The sequence below is a fragment of the Lygodium microphyllum genome, chromosome 10, assembly GCF_053477565.2.
Source record: "Lygodium microphyllum isolate KBCC chromosome 10, Lygodium_microphyllum_v1.1.10, whole genome shotgun sequence".
Classification (NCBI taxonomy): Eukaryota; Viridiplantae; Streptophyta; class Polypodiopsida; order Schizaeales; family Lygodiaceae; genus Lygodium; species Lygodium microphyllum.
The window spans coordinates 96,100,739-96,120,981 of record NC_141144.1 but is presented as its reverse complement, the minus strand read 5'-3'; the positions used below and the strand labels follow the sequence as shown (position 1 = coordinate 96,120,981).

Sequence of the window (20,243 nt, the reverse complement as noted above, 5' to 3'; positions counted from 1 at the left end):
ACCAAGTGTTTGAATACACCCAAATTGAGGACTTGCGAGATGATAAGTTAGATATACTGTTTGTGAACTCTATATGCAAAAACTAAGACTATTTTGCTGATCTGCACCATTGAAGTCCATTCACGTCCATGTGTTGTATTCTCGAGTGGAAAGCCCAACCTCTGGATTGCTTTGATATCTGAAAAGATTTTGCTGCCTATGCAATGAGCAATCTCCTGATTGCAGCCTCCTACTCCAGGAACTGTTTTATTCACACGGTTTTCAGAATGTGAGATATTCACTGTGTCACACACTGACCAATCTGCAGAAACGGGTCAATTTTGTGGGCCTTGAAGAGGATTATGAACTCGAACTTGAATGGGATGCAATCATCAGAGAGGCGCCTGCACTTGAAGATTTAGACTAACCAACCCTTCCGTCAAACCTGGTCGCAATTGACATATCCAGAAATGATAGCAGTCCACAAGAAGACAGTTTTGGTTTTACATGGCAAGAAGTTAAAAGCCTGTATAGCAGCCAGAAGGTCACCATAGCTGATCAATATGGTGATGTAATTCTCATGAATTAATGTGCTTATGTCCTTCTGATAGGCGCAGAGGTGTTGGTAGATGAGCTTCGCCTGGGAGAGGGACTTTTCTTTGTGGCAAAGGCGAAGGAGGAGCCAATAGGCATCGTGCAAAAGCCTTCCAAAGCATCTTCACAACAAATGGTCGATTTGAAGTGCCAGCTGCAGGAGCATGAACTAGATCCCAAATGACAGCGATGCCGCCTGGCCTCAATACACGAACAATCTCCTACAACCCCTTAAGCCTCTCAACAGCTTTTCGACCAATGCTTCAGAAACTGATGAATTAGGTAGCTATTTCGAAGGATTTCTCTCCCCCGGCGGTGTCGTCCTCACTCCTCTTCCCATGAATCTTCTCTCCCTCCATTAACATTTAGACCTCTTCTCCATAAATTAGCCGGCAGGCCTGATAGGTTTTTCCGCTGAATCCCTGAGGCCAATGACATATCAAAGCCCAAAATACTGATTCCCCTGTGATTTTTCCGTCATCCCGTCCTTCCTTGTTCCCCAAAACAGCCTGCTTTTCTCTTGCTTTTTCCCTCCAAAAGCGGTTCAAAACCCCCAAATTAGTTTCCCCCTCTTATGAATGAGTAAAACACAAATAGTGAAGTGCATCCATCTCTTGAATGTGTGACTGCATATACACATGAGACCCAAACCATGAAATCCGAAACAGAGACTAATAATTACAACACTTTAAGCTGTTCCATAGTAGCCATAACCAGTCGTGTGCCTATGAAGCCATTACTCGCTCCGATTGCTTCACCATAACCATCTCTTCTACAAACGTATACTGGACAAGATTTAAGCACCAGCATTGATTTAGACTTTGAGGTTTATCTTTGAAGTCATGCATTGCCCCTTTGTCAGTCAGCTTTACAATGAGTAATCTGCGCATAAACTTCGACTTCGGCCTTGAAGATTGGATGGCAAAATACTCCCTCGGTGCTTCACTAGCGCTTTGCTCGCTTAAGCAGCTTTTGAGAGACTTCCTTCAACTCTATGTCATGGGAACTTTTGAACTTAGATGATCGCTTCCAAAAACCTTCCTTTGATTCCATAATTCCCTGCACTTTTCTTAGAGATCATCATTGAAATTATCAGCTTGATAATGTCCTTTGGCATCAGTTTTTCATATTTTTCTAACACACACACATCATGCATCCAAACAAATTCATATACATGCACTAATGGAATATATACATTGGATGCGGATTATCATAATGCATCACACACACAATGAATCACACGCAGAAAATAACACAAATGCACAACAAAAGAAATGGAGCTGTATACGACTCGGATGCAGAGCAGCACGACATCGGCCCCAGGTCTGACTCATCCCCAGGAACCTACCAGGCCTTCGCAAGGTGATGATGAACTACTTATAAATTTTACTTTCTTTTCTTTTCTATTTTTATAGGGGTTAGAACCCCTTTTTACACACCTTAATATATTTATTTATTTTCTTCTGGATATTCAGGGTTTTTTTTCTCTCTATCACATAATCATTGTTTCCTCCGGCAGGCTTCTGTAATTGCCTCACAACTAAGCAAGAACTCCTAGAACGGCTACTTGGCAGGCTAGCAGAATAGGGTCATTAGAACTGCCTTTTGAAAGCAGGTCTTTCGATGCCTAGCAATGTCTTTACAGGAGGCAACAACTACTCAGACCTCCCTCAGACATACCTAACCTAAACCTGGAACTTCATGCCTTGGAGACCAATCCCCAACAAGAAAAGAAAATCCTCTACAAGTACACAGACACATATAGCATAAAAACACGTTACTCGTAAAGGAGAGATATCACCTGGATAGGGCCACGAGAAGTATCCATGAAACATAGGCTCCTTCCAAGCTCTTCTTCGAACCTGTCTAGCATAAGACTAAAACAAGAAACCATTAACCACACCTGTACTAAATAGGCAACTGGCCCTCTTGGCCTAATGAAATAAAACATTTAAAACCTTGCAAAACTGGCCCTCTTAGCCTAATGAAATAAAACAAAATAGCACCTATACATCCCTCCTTGAAATAGTACAGATATACAATAATATGCTCCTTTCCAAGGAGGAAGAATAGGACTCGCAGCCCTAAGCTAAATGTATAAGGTTATAACCCATCCCTCCTGCATATATAGCAAGAGGCGTATGCATAACATGTTGTCTAAGCAACCTATGGGTCCAAGATAACAATGGTAGATTGGTCTCTGCTACTCTTTGCATCACCCATATCAACCATCGCATGCCATATATTGCATGCTCTAATAACATTCCCCACAAGCGACCGGGTCCTGTTTCATTATTGATAGCAATATACAAACTAGGACCACAGTTGAAGAAAATGTCTTCTTCATAAGCAAGATTTGCTAGTGAATCCGCAAACTGATTATAGTAACGTGGAATCAGCTGAAAAGACACTCTTTCAAACTCCTAAAGTAGGGTCATCGCACTTCGATGATACATACAAAGGATGGGATTCCACACTGTGTATGTCCCATCTAGTTGATTCAAGATCAACTGGGAATCCCGGTTTACTAACAACCGCCGAATACCACATTGTTTGGCAATATGCAGTCCCATAATCAAGGCTTTACACTATGCCATATTGTTAGTGAATCCTACCCCGAGATAAGCATCTAACTTCATCGTAACTCTACGTCAGGGATCTCGGATTACTACTCCAATACTCCCTTTTTTATTAGGGCCACTGGAGGCTCCGTCAAAATATAGTGTGATATACGTCCATAATGGGTTTACATAGCCTGCCATCACGAGCTCCTCTATTCGTAATTATGATAGTCAAAATTTAGCATGTTTAGAGGATGAACTGATGGCTCCATCCCACCTTCTTTATTAAACTTAACATGGATACTTGTCAACATTCGTAAACAGTGATGGCAGAACACTTTGATCGTCCACACAAAGGTTCCGTCTTCTTTCTCAATCACTTTGTATCCTTTGCTCCACCAGATAAGTTTCCCCTGATGGTATCTCTGCTCCAAATAAGGAATTAACCGCCCCATCAACCAGCTTTAAGCTCTTTTGCAGGTCTCAAATCAGCCCTAGCATGGACCTGCAATGCATTTTTCTATATTAGCATACTTAGAAATAATAAGGCTTAATATTATTAAGATTAACCTTATTTTTAAATTCTACTTCCTGCAGATCAGCTAGTAGAGTCATAGACCTATTTTTTCCTATCCTGACAATCTTGTAGGGGCCATCCCATCTAGGTTCTAGCTTCCACTACAACATATACATGCTATAATGATGCTTATAACGACGTTTTCTTTATATATGAAAAATATCCCCGTCGTTGCTATTAGCGTCACTACAAAACCATCGCTATTTGCCTCGCTATTTTTGTCGCTATTTTCGTCGATATTAGCGTTGCTATTTACCGATGAAATTAGCGACAAAAATAGTGACAGTTACAAAGGAATTTCGGATGCTAATACCGACGATTGCATAATTATTTTGCGACGCTAATACTGACTGTTGCAGAAAAAAAAAATTTGTGGCAGAGCTGCAGATGCAACCCTGCCACAGTTAGAGCCACATAGGGCTAAGAGACAATTCCTGCTGTCAAAGAAGTTAGACAATCGATCCCAAATAATGACAAGACTTTGCAAATAAGTACTTTCATGACATTAATTAACACAAATGTGCACTGCATTGATAAAGAAAATAACAGAACTTAAATTGAGAAGTGCTACTGCGACAAAGCAAATATGTATACACCTGCACATCAATATGTGGTGAATAACATGGAGATGTGTATATGGAGTAATGCTACAACATAGAAGTCCGAATCATATACACTTAGCTATTACATATGGAGGATAGAGGCCATAAGGCCTTACATAATACAAGATGGGGAGTAATCCTATGTAGCCTAATCTGCTCTCTATGACTCATCCGCATCAGAAAACTCATTTTGATGTAGTGGCATACCGAAGGGAGTCTGCAACAGCAAATACATATATAATTGTGAGTACCAAATACAAAATGACATACAATGACAGATTTCTCAAATTAGGAATGATATTTATTACTACTTAACGGTCCTCTGTGAGCATAGAGCTTCTCGATCAGGGCACTCAAGCCATGGTTCTCCCCGTATGTCACCTCTAGTGCAGTCGGGTCGTGATTCATAAAACCTTGCTGTGGCACACAAACATTGAAAAACAACGTACTTGAGATTCATGTTTGAAATACATACATCAACATGGATGTCATTAAATTAGAGTACTCTACCCTATTAATACTTACGAGATCTGCCAAGAATGTTGCGTGGCCGCCGCTACCAAGGTGATGCACCGATCTTGCGTCCAAGCGCGCCTTTGCTACGTCCTTCTGTTGCTTCCACTTTTTTGGAGTGGATGTCACCTCATCCTAGAGATTACTCCAGTCCTCTTTATCCAGCCACTTTGGCTTTGATTTGCCCTGCTTGACTGCTTCGCGTGCATCAAACCGCCTATGCGACTAATAGTCACGGATACGCGTCATCATCCACCCTCTCGAAAATCTATCATTGCGAGAGGGCTGAGTGACCTCTCGATATAATGTATCGATTATGTACTCCTTGCTGGCATCTGGGATCTCCTTCCACTTGTCTGTAATGTTGTGCTGAAATACTTGTTGGCACAACTCATGCTTCCTAGAGATGACAGCTTTTCCATCATCATTCATGTATAAATGGCTAGTGACCTTTTTTCATGAGATACGAGTAACCTGCAAGATTTTGCAAACATGTACTTTTATGACATTAATACAAATGCGTCAAACACAACTTGAATTGATAAGTGCTATTGCGAAAAAGGATGCGAAAATACATACCTGGAGGAGTGGGTTTCGTGTACTTCTTGTTGGCCCTAAGAGTGATCGGTGGGGTGCATGAAGGAGTGATCGGTGGGGTGCATGAAGAAGTGGGAGCAGTAGACGTCTACCCGCACCGCTAGTGAAAGACAGTGTTGACTCCTTGGTGGCAGTGCGAGTGGGAGAGGCTGCATCTGTCCCCACAACAGGAGGTGCCTCCTCCTTGACTACGTGACTCTGAAGCAAAGCGAGACCTGCGACTGCGTCTACTAGAGACTAAAGCATTGGACCGTCTAGAGTCTGCTGATTGTGCTGAGGTGGAATGGGAAAGTTGTGCATCGGCTCTATCTCTGACCCGTGCTAGCTGCTCCGGTGAGAAACACACTAGCATCGCGTCAATGTCGTCATCTGTAAAATCGTGACTCATCTTGCCGTCCATGCCTAAATCCTAAACTTGCACATATAAGGAAAAATAATAATATTAGATAATGAATTACAAGACATAATAAAACTAAGACTTAATTTGCAATACTTCATTTTAAAATAATTAGAAAATTTAAATAATACAAAAAACCATACTCCAAAAACATACAAACTGTCCTAACCGATTTGCAAAAAGTGGCATTGCTGTAGTGGGAGGAACGTTTTGATTGAGTCACTTCTGTTTAGGGTTCCATAATCTCATCTTGACATAGCTCAGTATACACCAGGAGATCTATACAAAATTCTCCACAAAATGAGGACTCTGCTTCATTTTCAAAAAACCCATCCTCTATCTCCTCTATCTCCATAGGTGAGATGTCTTGGTCCTCTAGGCAGTTCACCCTAGTTTCTTCTATGCCTTCTGTCATTGCCGCTATTAAAGGTGTCTCTTCTACGATCAGTATGGGGGTTCTGGCAAACACGGGGATACTCCTAGATGTCATGGGAATGACATACCACCATTGAGGTTGTTGTAGATTAGGGAAAAAGACGACCTGATCCATATTACGATTAGTATAAAAATGATATCTAGGAGATTGCTAAAGCGCATCAAGTATTAGGGACTCTTACCTACTCACAATGATTCGGCAAAACAAATGTATCAATCAAATTGGTCCACTTCTTCGTTGAGTCAATCTCAACAAAGCCACTTGGCCCTCGCCGAACAGTTGCACTTGCTCCTTCAAGAGTAACCTTGAACCATTGCACATCAAATATGGTCACGGAGAAATTTTGATAGTCCACTGCAAGGATACTCTGTAAACATCTGAAATACTCCATCTCTGCAAGTATACGGGTTTGGATCTGTGGCATGTCGTCGGCTTTCCTACTCAAACATTGCCATCACTCCACAGTCCATTGTCGAGCATAACTTGTCGATGTGCTCTGCTCTCAAATGTCGTCCACGTGACCATGCTGCACTATGGACCTTATACTGGGAGAAGAACAAGTATATTAGTTGCGATTTGCAGTATAGATTGTAATTTCTAGGGATTGCATACATTGGGATTGCATCCATACCTTGGGATTGCATCCACGTGAGAAGTCCCACTCTTCTTCAGTAATTGTTTCTCCATCTTGAGATGCTTTGGTTAGGGCCTCATGTAGCCATCTAGTGGACATGAGTAGAGGCATCTCCTCTAAGCCCTTTGGATATCAAATGGGCCGTTGCCGCGTACTCCGCCATCGAAAGTCAGATCTTGCAAACTCTCGCTCAGCTCGAGCATCCTCATACCGTTGCAGCCACTTCTCCATCGTAGCGCTATGCAGCATACAAAATCGGTTCACCTTAGACTCCATGGATACATCCATCTTCTTCTCTATTCCGTTTCCCATTAGAACATCTCCATTCAGACGATCATCCTCCTTAAATGACCATATCAAGCCTTTGTCCCGGTCCACAGTGGACAACCACTCAGAAATTTACACCAAGGCCTCCGACACTAACCAACCTTCAGCCATGCTACCCTCAGGATGTCCCCGTTGTTGCACAAATCCCTTTAAGGTCCTCATGAACTGTTCAAGGAAAAACATCCATCGACTATGGACTGCACCTACAACCCGCAATTCATCTACAATATGCACTAGAAGATGGGTTTGTATCGTGAGCATGCTAGTGGGAAGATACTTCTCCAAAAGATAAGCAGTCTCTACTGCCATGCATTTCGCGGATTCAATCGATGATGTGTGAATCTCTTTTTGGGAGACAAACTGAACCAATTTGGACAATATGTAAATGGTTGTCCGTACCTCCTATGTCAGAGACCCCGTGATTACGATCGGCAATACGAACTATGAAAACCATGTAATTAATATTGTGTATAAACAAATGGAGATTCTGAAATCTAATATGCAGAATACCTGACACATCTTATGCCAATCATGGGATTTGAGTCCTATCAGTTGGTCATCCTTTGTGAATGTTGTCTTGAGAGAACGCATTAGGCCAGTCGGCATGGACTCGATGTTTTCCTTTACTCGTCGCACTTCATTGCCAAACAAAACCCAAGGAGCGCACGGCAATTGCACTCAACCGTCGATGCCACTTACAAGCCAATATGGTTCCATCTTTCCCACTGCTTTCAAATCCATCCTTGCTCCTAGTGTGTCTCGCTGCCTAGTGAGGTGGTCCCATAGCAAGCTACCCACATTCTTAAAAATGTGCATGGGATCTAAAAGGTGGTTAACTTTCAGTTTTTTCCAATAAGTCAGCTCATAGAAAATTGAGAAGCATCGCATTCCACTGGGAAGCGAGTCTTGGTCCACCATCCTGAATCAAACCAACTTAGTGCGTTCATTCTCATAGGAGGGCGACCAAGAAATCCTTCTTTCATGATATGACCCTCTGGAAAAAAAGCCCGATGTTTGTCAAATACCATCTTCTTCATAGATTTTGACATACGAGAATCCAACCTTGGTCCACACAGAGGACATGGATGGTAACCTGACGTGACTAGCCCCGCGGAACACATATGTACAATGAGGCATGTCATAACACCAACATCGCTCAAAGAAAACTAGCAAAATAAGAAAACACGCTTTACCAGAGCATTCTCCATAACCTGGAAAGTCATGCATGGTCCACATAAGAATTGCCCTTATAGTTGCGGATCGCCTACAATATCTTTGCTCATGTCCTCCACTACAATTCCCTCCCACAACTCCTTTAGCTCATCAATCAATGGAGAGAGATAGACATCCATATTCTTGACTTTGTATCGTCCAGGCATAAGCAAGCTAAGCAAAATGTGTCCTTTCTTGGTGGAGAGCCATGGCGGTATATTGTAGTTAACAAGGACCACGGGCCATACACTATAGAAGGTGGAACGTGAACCAAAAGGATTTATCCCATCCATGGCAAGATCGAATCGTAGATTCCTCGCCTCCTTTTCAAAGTCAGGGAAAGTCTCGTCAAAGTGATGCCATGCTTCTGAGTCAGCTGGTGTACGCTGTATACCATCAATGGATCGATTTTCTGCATGCCATGTAGTCAACTTTGCAAAATTCTTGGTCCGAAAAATGTGACGAACACATGATATTAGTGAAAAGTGCCTCAAAACCTTCTACGGAACAGTCTGTCCTTGCAAGTCATTTCGATACCTGTCCGCACCGCACTTGGGACATGTTGTTGAGATATCGAGCTCCACTCGTGATACGCCAGGGTGACCATTGTGTATTTATGTCACCGACTTGTCAGTTGCAGACGCGGTTGGTACACCGCCCATGAATAATAGCTACATGATAGCTATCCTTATCTACTCTAGTTCGTGGCTTAGTTAGTATGCCACCTTAGTTAGTTGAGTTTGGTTTAAGACCCATATATAGGGTTCTTCTATTTCTTTGTATGAGAGTTCTTTTGGCTTACACAACTAAGAAGAGGAAAACTGTTTTCAGCCTCCACCCTTATGTGTATTCCCCCATTGTGCAAGCAAGAAAGCTACAAGTGAGACTCCTTCCTTCTCTCCCATAATCTTGACATGGTATCAGAGCCTTGTTCGTGGTAAGGAGCTCAAGAAAGCAAGCCAAGCCGGCGGTGTTTTGGTAAGAGGAGCAATATTGCTTTCATTTTCTATTTTGGGAGCAGATCTCTACAGGTAGCACAACTGGAAATTGCAAGAGTGCATTGTCTCAGGTTGAGACGCCCTTCGCGATGAAGCAAGAGGGTAGTATATGCTACGGGATTGGGCTTTAGCCCTTCGCGACCTTGTTTTTTTTATTTGAGGCCATTTCGGGGCCTGTTTTGCAGACGGAAGTTTTCTGCACGCACTCAGGAAAAGGCTCAGTTTTATGCTGTGCAGCCACAGTTCTACAGGTCGGTGAAAAGTTACTGTAGAAATTGCATCGTATGCTTGTGCGCAGAGACATTGGGAGTTTCAGAATCATCCTTGGTTCCTGTTTATGCAAAATCGTTACTAGGAAGTGACTATGTGGTCAAATACCACTTTCGCCAGTTTTGCAGATTTGCCCTTGTGAGGGTGAAGCTGTGTTTTTTTGCAGTGACAGAATTTTTTGCGGTATTCTGTAATGGCGTCTGATTCTCTTTCACAGATTGTCACTGAAAAGCTTGACAAGAACAACTTCCAGGCATGGAAGTTTAGAATGACGAATTTCCTTATAGGAAAAGGATATTGGGAATTTGTTGCAGGAAATGAAGAAGAACCAGTTCTTCTTGATGTTCCCAATCAACAGCAAATGCAGGCATTCAAAGCATGGCATGAGAGAGCCAGGAAAGTTATGTATTGGCTGTCTATCAGTATTTCAGACTCTATGATTGTGCATATTCAGGATGCAAGTACGCCAAAGGAGGCATGGGATACTTTGTCAAAAATGTATAGCACAAATATGCAAGCCAGGAAAATGCAGCTCAAGCAAGAGTTGCATAATGTGCAAAGAGAAAGTATGAGCATCAATGACTACCACATGAAGGTGAAGAAGATTGCAGATGCACTTGCTTCCATTGGGTCGCCCGTGGAAGATGATGATTTAGTTTCTGTGACCTTGAATGGTCTAGGAAAGGATTATGCACAGTTTCGGACATCCATTTTAGTTCGTGAAAGATTTTCTGATTTTGAGGAATTGATTGCTCTTCTAATTTCTGAGGAGCAGAGAAATGGTGGTGCATCTTCTTTAGGAGGAACTTCAAAAGAAGCTGTCTTCTACTCAAATGCTGGAAGAGGTGGAGGCAGAGGTAGAGGAGGCCGATTTGGAGGCCGTGGTAGAAATCAGAATATGCAGCAAACTCAAGAAAACCAGTCCTATGGAGGAGGACGTGGTAACTCTAGAGGCAGGGGGAGCCAAAGAGGTCGTGGTGGATGGCAAAGAGGCCAAAATGCAAACAGTAATGTTGAATGCTACTATTGTGGTAAAATGGGTCATATGGCTAAAGACTGCTATAAAAAGCAGAATAACATCATGAATGGAAAACTGCAACAAGGAAATTATGCATGTTCTAGTAGACAGGGTGATGACAGAAATGAGCATTTGTTTATGGTGCAGCACATGAACAATTCTGTGACAAGTGCAGAAGAAAGCAACGATGTGTGGTATGTTGACTTAGGTGCATCAAACCACATGATAGGTCATGCAAAATGGATGGAGGATACAAGGAAAATGGAAAAACCAGGATTTGTGGAGACTGGTGATGATACTGTATATCCGATTGTGCAGATTGGAAAAATTCCTTTGTCTATGCAGGATGGGAAAAAGAAATACCTGTCCGACGTATTTCATGTCTCGAATATCACCAAGAATCTGGTTTCTGTTGGTCAAATGGTTGAACAGGGCTTGCAGGTCAGATTTAATCCTCATGGATGCTTTGTTGAGGATATGAAAAATAAAGGTCACTTGATAGCAAAAGGAAAGAAGAAGGGCAGAATGTTTACATTGGATGCAGACATGTCTGAATTGAGTGCAGCAATGTTTGCACATGGGACCGATGTAGTTGCAGATATTGATATCTGGCATAAACACATTGGTCATGTTAATGCACAGCGACTTAAATCAATGCAGGCCCAAAATATTGTTGCAGGATTACCTAGATTCAAGGTTGCAGAAATGCATAAGGTATGTGAAGCCTGTCACTTTGGAAAATAGGCAAGGAAACCATTTCCTAGACATGTTCAAGAGAGCAAGAAGCCATTGGAATTAATCCACTCTGATGTGTGGACTACTAAAGCTGCATCTCTTGGAGGCTGTCATTATTTTGTCACTTTTATTGATGACTATAGCAGAAAAGTTTGGGTGTATTTTATGAAAAAGAAAAGTGAAGTTTTTGGGCACTTCAAAACTCTTAAAGCTATGGTTGAAAAAGAAACAGGGCTGCAAATAAAATGCCTAAGGTGAGATGGAGGGGGAGAGTACCTCTCAAATGAGTTTGCAAGGTTCTTGCAGGAGCATGGCATAAAGCAGCAATATTCATGCAGTCATACCCCACAACAAAATGGAATTGCAGAAAGGAAAAACAGGCATATTGGAGAGGTATCTCGTGCCATGCTCAATGAAAAAGATTTGCCAGATTTTTATTGGGCTGAAGCAGTTGCTACAGATGTCTATATAATGAACAGGACTCCCACTGCAGCAATACATGGGATGACTCCAGAGGAGAGGTATACTGGTAGGAAACCAGATATTTCTCATTTGAAAATTTTTGGTTGCATTGCCTATGTACATGTGCCAGATGAGTTGAGATCCAAGTTGGATCCAAAAGCTGAGAAGTGCATCTTTATTGGTTACTCTCTGCAGCAAAAAGGGTATAGATGCTATAACCCTTCTACTCGTAAGTTTACAGTGAGCAGAGATGTTGTTTTTGATGAGATGAGTAGCTGGTATAAACCAGTAAATGTGATTGATGATGTAGATGCACAAAATGGTAATGCTGCACAGAATTCACAGCAGCAGTCACAAAATATTAGTGGACCTGGAGCGTCCTCTAGCAGTGGTTCACATTCTTCGCCATGGACAGGCAAATTGAGATCAGGAGAATCTTCTCAAAGCAATGCAGATAGTGGTATGCAGGTATCACGAAAAGGAAAAGAGAAGGTTGATCAGCCCATGTTTGATGTGAATGTAGATCACTCTTATGTGGATGGTGAATCCAGTGGCTCAGAACAGAGCATTGATGATGAGTTGGGTATTCCTTCTATTGTTACACCTAGAGTAAGGAAGACCAGGGATGTTTTGAGAGCACCAGGGAGTGAACCCACTTTGTGTAGATCTACCAGAGTTAGGTATCCTGTGGATAGGCTGAAATATGATGGATTTACAGCCATTCACTATGCATATATGGTCAAGGTGATACAGGAACCAGAACCCACTTCTTTTGAGCAAGCCATGGGAAAAGAAAAATGGGAGAAAGCCATGGATGAAGAAATGGATGCCTTGGAAGCAAATGCTACATGGGAATTGGTACCTTTGCCTAAAGGTAAGAATGCAATTGGCTGTAAGTGGGTTTATAAGGTGAAGCATAATGTAGATGGTTCTGTGAACAGATACAAGGCAAGATTAGTAGTCAAGGGGTATACACAAACATATGGCATTGACTATGAAGAAACATTCAGTCCGGTTGCAAGGATGGCAACCGTAAGAGCAGTCATTGCTATGGCTGCATCAAAGGGATGGTCTTTACATCAGATGGATGTAAAGAATGCCTTCTTGCATGGTGATTTGCAAGAAGAGGTCTATATGGAGCAGCCACCAGGTTATGTGCATGCTGTTCATCCTGAGTTTGTTTGCAGGTTGAAGAAAGCCTTGTATGGCTTGAAGCAAGCACCTAGAGCATGGTCTGACAAGATAGGACAATATCTTGTCACTATTGGTTTTCAAATTTCCAAGGCAGATTTCTCACTTTATGTGAGAAAAACAGAGAAAGGTATTATGCTACTTGTCATTTATGTTGATGATTTGATTATGACAGGTGACAGTGATGAAGATATCCTTCATGTGAAAATGCTATTGAAGCAGAAGTTTGAGATGAAGGATTTGGGAGAGCTGCGTTATTTCTTGGGCATTGAGGTGATTAGATCACCAATGGGATACAGCTCTTGCAGAGGCAGTATGGATTTGACATACTGTCCAAATATGGGATGACAGGCTGTAAGCCTATTTCAGTTCCTTTGGAGCAGAATGTGAAGCTGAGCGCAGATGCAAGTGAGCTTCTAGAAGACCCTACTATGTACAGATGCATAGTAGGAAGCTTGATTTATATGACTATTACCAGGCCAGATTTGAGCTATGCTATTGGATTGGTAAGTCAGTTTATGCAGGCTCCAAGGAAACCACATTTGGATGCGGTTAGACGCATACTTAGGTATGTGAAGTCCACATTGCAGTATGGACTATTTTATGAGACTGGGGTTCAGATACAGCTGCATGGATAGACTAATGCTGATTGGGCTGGTAGTATTTCTGATAGACGATCTACCAGTGGATATGTGTTCTCTTTTGGGAATGCTGTAGTCACTTGGAGCAGCAAGAAACAGCCTACAGTTGCCTTGTCAAGCACAGAGACTGAGTACAGGGGTGCAGCAATGGCTGCATGTGAGGTAGCTTGGTTGCATAAGCTACTTTATGATATGCATCAGTCTACAGATGGGCCAGTTGTCATTTATTGTGACAACATGAGTAGTATACACTTGGCAAATAACCCAGTCTATCATGCTAGAACAAAGCACATTGAGGTGCATTATCACTATGTGCGGGAGAGGGTTTTACTAGGTCTTATTGATCTAGTTTATGTAAGCACAGAGGATCAGTTAGCTGACATATTTACGAAGGCATTGGGCGCAGAGAAGCTGCGCAAGTTCAGAGACCTGCTTGGTGTGCAGGAATTGGGATTGAGCTCGAGGGGGAGTGTTGAGATATCGAGCTCCACTCGTGATACGGCAGGGTGACCGTTGTGTATTTATGTCACCGATTTGTCACTTGCAGACGCGGTTGGTACACCGCCCATGAATAATAGCTACATGATAGCTATCCTTATCTACTCTAGTTCGTGGCTCAGTTAGTATGCCACCTTAGTTAGTTGAGTTTGGTTTGAGACCCATATATAGGGTTCTTCTATTTCTTTGTATGAGAGTTCTTTTGGCTTACACAACTAAGAAGAGGAAAACTGTTTTCAGCCTCCACCCTTTTGTGTATTCCCCCATTGTGCAAGCAAGAAAGCTACAAGTGAGACTCCTTCCTTCTCTCCCATAATCTTGACACATGTGGCCAACAATTCAAAATCTCCTCGGATGAGAACTTAATCATTTGGGCAAGCATGAATGCAATTATAATCCATGCCTAGCTTTCGCAGCACTTGTCTTGCATCATCACGAGACTCAAGCATCATGTTTTGGATAGGCAAAATGTAAGATTTCAACGTTCTACAAATTGCAATGAAGCAAGTTATTAGAGTACTACATAGCACATTTTAATGGCTTTCAATAAAGAATCATACACATCATAATATACCTAAATAGCTCTGTCACACTCGCATCGCTCCATCCATAATTTGTTTGTATGCTCAACAATGCAAGAAGTGTCTTCAAACGGGATACCGGACTCCCATCATACAATGGAATCGAAGCCTCCACAATTAAAGGATCTTGGGATTCCGAGTCCATCAAAAGCAATGATTCGATCATGTCCTCTAACTCGGGCTCCAAAAAAGCAAGAGGATCGTCCATGTCTCCAGTATTCTCACCCATAGAAGGGGGTTGAGAGTTATCACCTTCTATGAGACAGTTAGTTATCTCAAACGGCATTTGTATAGAGCACGGACGAGCCCGTCTTACTGGATGCAAGAGATCTACGAACTGCAATGTATCAACATGGCCCTGACCCTGTAAAGGACATTAAGGAGCTAACTTCTAAGATAACCCCAAACTGTTATACTTAAATAAATTACATGACATATAGTAATGAGAGAGAACTTACCACAATCTTGTAATTCAAGACTGCTTGGTCGATTATCTCAACTCGAAACTCTCCATACCGTTGCACATGCTCTATGGACAAACGAGGTTTCCGACGAATGGCCAATTTGCACTGCGTGCATGGACAGGGGACACGTTGATTGAGCCAAGCCTCATGATCACCACCATGTTGGTCATGAGTGCTAGAAATCTTGACTGCGATGTAATGGAATGATAATTTAATAACGATTCTATATTGTATATTGGGACCACTCCACTATATATATTTCAGGTCTTTTTTTTTAATTTTCGTACCTATCTCTTTGAGTTCGGCTCTAAACTTATCTATCTTTGAGGTCGGCTCTAAACTATGCTCACACACAAGCATCTCATTTCTCTTTCTCTACATCTCTATCTCTCTCACTCTCTCTCTAAAATTTTAATCAAGTAAAACAAGCATCCCCCTTCACACTCCTTTCCATTTCTCTTTCTTTCAACACTTCCTACCCTATATACATTGCAAAGATTGAAGAGAACCAACACAAGAAAAAAATATAAAAACACTCTCTTCCATTTCTCTCTTTCAGCACTTCCTAACCTATATTGCAAATTAAAGCAACACAAAGATTGAAGAAAAACCAACACTTTCTAGCTTACATTACAAAGAATAAAAACCAACACAAGAAGAAATTTGAAAACACTCGCTTCTATTTCTCTCTCTTTTAACACTTCCTAACCTACATTGCAAAGCAACACAAAGCAACACAAAGATCAAAGAGAAACCAACACTTTCTAACCTACATTGTAAAGCAAAACAAAGATTGTAAAGAAACCAAAATAGGGCATACCGTCATGCTCTCTTCTTCTTCCATGACCTCTTCGTGCGGGGGACGCTCCTCTCCTCGCGTGCGACTCACGGCTTTCTTCCTTGATCACTTCCCTTTCTCACCTTCCTCTCTTGTTCACCTCGCTTTCTCTTTCTCTCCGCCTTCGCGCGCACGTTTGAAAGAACATTCGGGTTTTCGCAAAATGTTACTAGAGTAAGTCATCACTATTACCGTCGTTATTTACGTCGATATTTGCATCGCTAAATAGCGACGCTAATACCGACACATTTTTTGACTTAAAATATTTTGAGGATTAGCGACGTAAATAGCAATACTGAAAAAAAAACATCGCTAATTAGCGTCGCTATATGTGTGTACCCTTGTAGTGTTCCCTGGAAATAGCTCCCTACGCACATCATAGTACAAAACTAATTGCCCTTTTTTAAAGGTATACTTCTTTGCTTTAAGGTCATGCAACTGCTTCATCCGGCGTTTAACTACCTCGTGGTGTAATAAGCTCTGCAATTTCAACTCATCCAGGTGGGCTATGGTCGTGAAACATTCAAAGAGTGAATCCTCATCTCCCAAAGAGTGGTTAATTGCAAACCGTATGGTTGGCAACTCGATTTCAAGGGGTAACACACGCTCTTCTCCATAAACTAATTTAAATGGAGTATGGCTAGTAGCTCACTTGAACATTGTATTGTACGCCCATACTGCCACATACAACTTCCTGTCCGAGTCTCATTTCTTCTCTGAGACTATTTTAGACAAGATAGCCACAAGCTGCTTATTAGTACTTTCAACTTGCCCATTTGCTTGCGGATTATAGGGGATCATTTTATTGTGCTTGATTTGCCAGTCAAGCTTTTGATCACTTTATTCAAAAAATGGATTCCACGGTCCGACACTAGTTCCTTCGGTGGACCGAAATGGCAGATAATCTACTCTAAAAGAAAACTTGCAGTCTCTTTTGCATTGTCCTGCCTCGTCGCACGCACTTCTGACCATTTTGTAAAATAATCAGTTGCTACTATAATGTACCTTTTCTGGGAAGTAGACGACGGGGTGATAGAACCCACAAAGTCAATGCCCTACTTCTCAAATCGAAGGATAGCCATGATAGGCGTAAGCGGCATTTTCTATTCTCTCTGTTGTCATGTCTTTGACATGTATCACATCTCTTAACATACTCAAAGGAATCTTGGAAGATGGATGGCCACCAATATCCAGCTCTTAAAGGATTTTGTACCGTCAACTGTCCAGTGAAGTACCCTCCATGTGCAGACTCATGGCACTCTTCCAAGATGAAAGGAACATCGGCAGGCATCACACATCGGCGGTAGATATCATCAACACCTTGTCGATATAGTGTTCCTGTGATCAAAGAAAACTTCAAAGCCTGTTGTCTGATTTTCCTCTTTTCTGATTTTGATAAACCAGCTCCAATCTCTCTCCACTACAACAGAAACGAGGCATAGACGCGCATGTTAGACGCGCAAAGTCGAGCGCGTCTATCAGAGCGTCTATAAGTGCGTGTAAACGTGCGTGTAAATAGACGCGAATTTTGCATCTATATATCCACGCAAATAGACGCTAATATAGACGCGCCAGCAGACGCACAATTATTTAACCACCTAAAATTAGCAATTCACATAATTAAAAAACCAAAGTTAATAATTATTTAACCACCTGAAATTGATTCTTGAGCATGCACATGTGCGCATGATAAAAAGCATAGAATTAAGAATACACATTGAATCATTGAATTAAAAAAATAGAGTTAATAATTACTTTTTCATTGCTCTCTAATGAATGGCAGTTTCTCCAGTTGACAAGCCTGATATAAGTAATTAGCGGCAAGCGACAAAAACCTTACAATTAGTAGCAAGCATTGCAATATGTATCTCGTAATTTCTCTACGTACTTGAAGATGATAAAAGATACTTTCTTTTTATTATGGAAAATTCAATTTAGCTTTAAAATTAACTATTGATTCTTGAGTATGCACGTGTGCACATGATAAAAAGCATAGAATTAGGAATACACATTGAATCAATAAGCAAATTAAGTATGTTACAGTGAATGATCTATCTCATCTTCAATGAGATCAGCCCTTGCTAAACTATCTACTTCTAGGTCTATGTTACCAAGAGGTAACGAAACAAATAAGTCTATCCCACTATCAGATGTGTTGCTATATTGCTCAATAACTTCATCAATATCATCGACAATCACATTATTGTCTTCTTCTGCGTTTCCTTGAACATCTTCGCGAGGTTCATCTTGTACTATATCATGCATATCATCCATTATGGTGTCATCATGCACATCATCACTAATTGTTGGATTGTCATCTGTTATCTCCATGTCGGTAATATTACAATATATTGGTTTTGAACGATTAGATATAGGGATGACATGCCACCATCGGTTATTGTTTACCATTGGATGATACACAACCTATATTTGAAAAAAAAAGCAAAAAATTTAAGTACTTATTATATTTTGTATATGTATCACATGTATACATATAAAAAAATTAGCCTTTGCATATATACATGCTCGCATTGTTGAGGTAGTACTAATGTGTCATTCTTGTTTTGGTGAAATTTTGTAGAGTCAATGATTACAAAACCACTTGGATGACGTCTGATTGTGCAATGCTCACCATTTGTTACCACTTCTTTAAACCACTTCACATCCAGTACATATATAAAGAATCGTCTTAAGTCAAGCTTCAGAATATCTTAGATGAAGCCACAATAACCTTCCATGGTACCATTGGCAGCCTCAAAGTGAGCAAGGACACCACAATCTTTGGTATTTCTCTTTTCATCTATACGTTGAGTTCGAAAAATGTTTACCCTCACACCAAAGTGCATTGAATAATGTACCATGTTGTCCAAAATCTCATCCTCTACGACTTGATGGGGCATTTCATGAGGGCTACTATCATGGTCGTCAGTCTCTACTCTTCTTGAAGACTCTGCCTCCTCGCGTCGATGTTTTGCAACCTCTCGACGCCCGGGAGGGAGCATCTGAGGATGTGGTACCGCATCCTGCTTAACCACAAAAGGGAGTTTCATGTATGTTGATATATAATTCCCGTAACATAGACATGCAATCTTAGTGGTAAAAAAAACAATGAATACCGATGATTTTTCTCGGTCCCATTCTCCATACAAGCTGAGGTGTGACATTGCAATTCAACGTGCTCGAAAAATACACCCTCGACAACGATCACACATGCATTTAATTTTTTGTCGTAGACATGCATCTCGATTATGAAGACGCAAATGTTTCATCCTCACTTGAGGATGTGCTCATTGACTCACCAGCTTGCACCGCACTAGGTAATGACAACGTCGACAAGATTAAACCTAATTCATGACAACATCAAAATATTTGTCATTCATATGTTTATATAAGATCTTAATTTTAAATACACAAAAATCATCATAAATACATTAAAACTTATGATAAGAATTCACTATCAAAACTTATCTTAAAAACAAAAAATTATGATAAATCCCAAATGCACGTCTATATCTGCGTTTAACTACGCGTCTATATTCGCATCTATCCGAACAATAGATGCACATATACATGCGAAAATAGATGCACACATCAAAATTCAAACCATACTTGAATCATTTCTTTTCAAACTGCGCCTTTCCTTTCATGCGTTTTTTGCGGTTCTGAAGCTTGAGTTTAGCTAACATGCAGTCTCTTCATGCCTCACCTAGTCTCTTCATGCCTCACCTCCTCATGACTCACCTCTTCTTTCATTTCAAACACACAAGAAGGGAAAAAGGAAAGCCAAGGAGAGGAAGAAAGAGAGAACAAGAAAGAGGAGAACAAGAAGAAGCAACAAGCAAGCAAACAAGCATCAAGGGAGGGTAACTTACCAAGGAGATGAAGAAGGAGAAGGAAGAAGTGCCACCACCCACCACACCAAACGCCCAAGGTGACTCTCTCTCTCTCTCTCTCTCTCTCTCTCTCTCTCTCTCTCTCTCTCTCTCTCTCTCTCTCTCTCTTTGTTTCTCTCTTCCTCTCTCTACTGTGTCTGTTTATTTAGGATTTGTGATTCCATTATGTATTGCATTTTGTAAATCATCAATGGCGGCGGTCGTCGGTTTAAAATCGGCCGACCG

The 20,243-nt window shown here is 41.3% G+C and overlaps 1 pseudogene; it reads right to left on the bottom strand.

Annotated features, from left to right (window-relative positions):
• Positions 1–4,473: 4,473 nt before the first annotated feature.
• Positions 4,474–20,243, bottom strand: part of LOC148030314 (uncharacterized) — a 33,009-nt pseudogene continuing 17,239 nt past the window's right edge.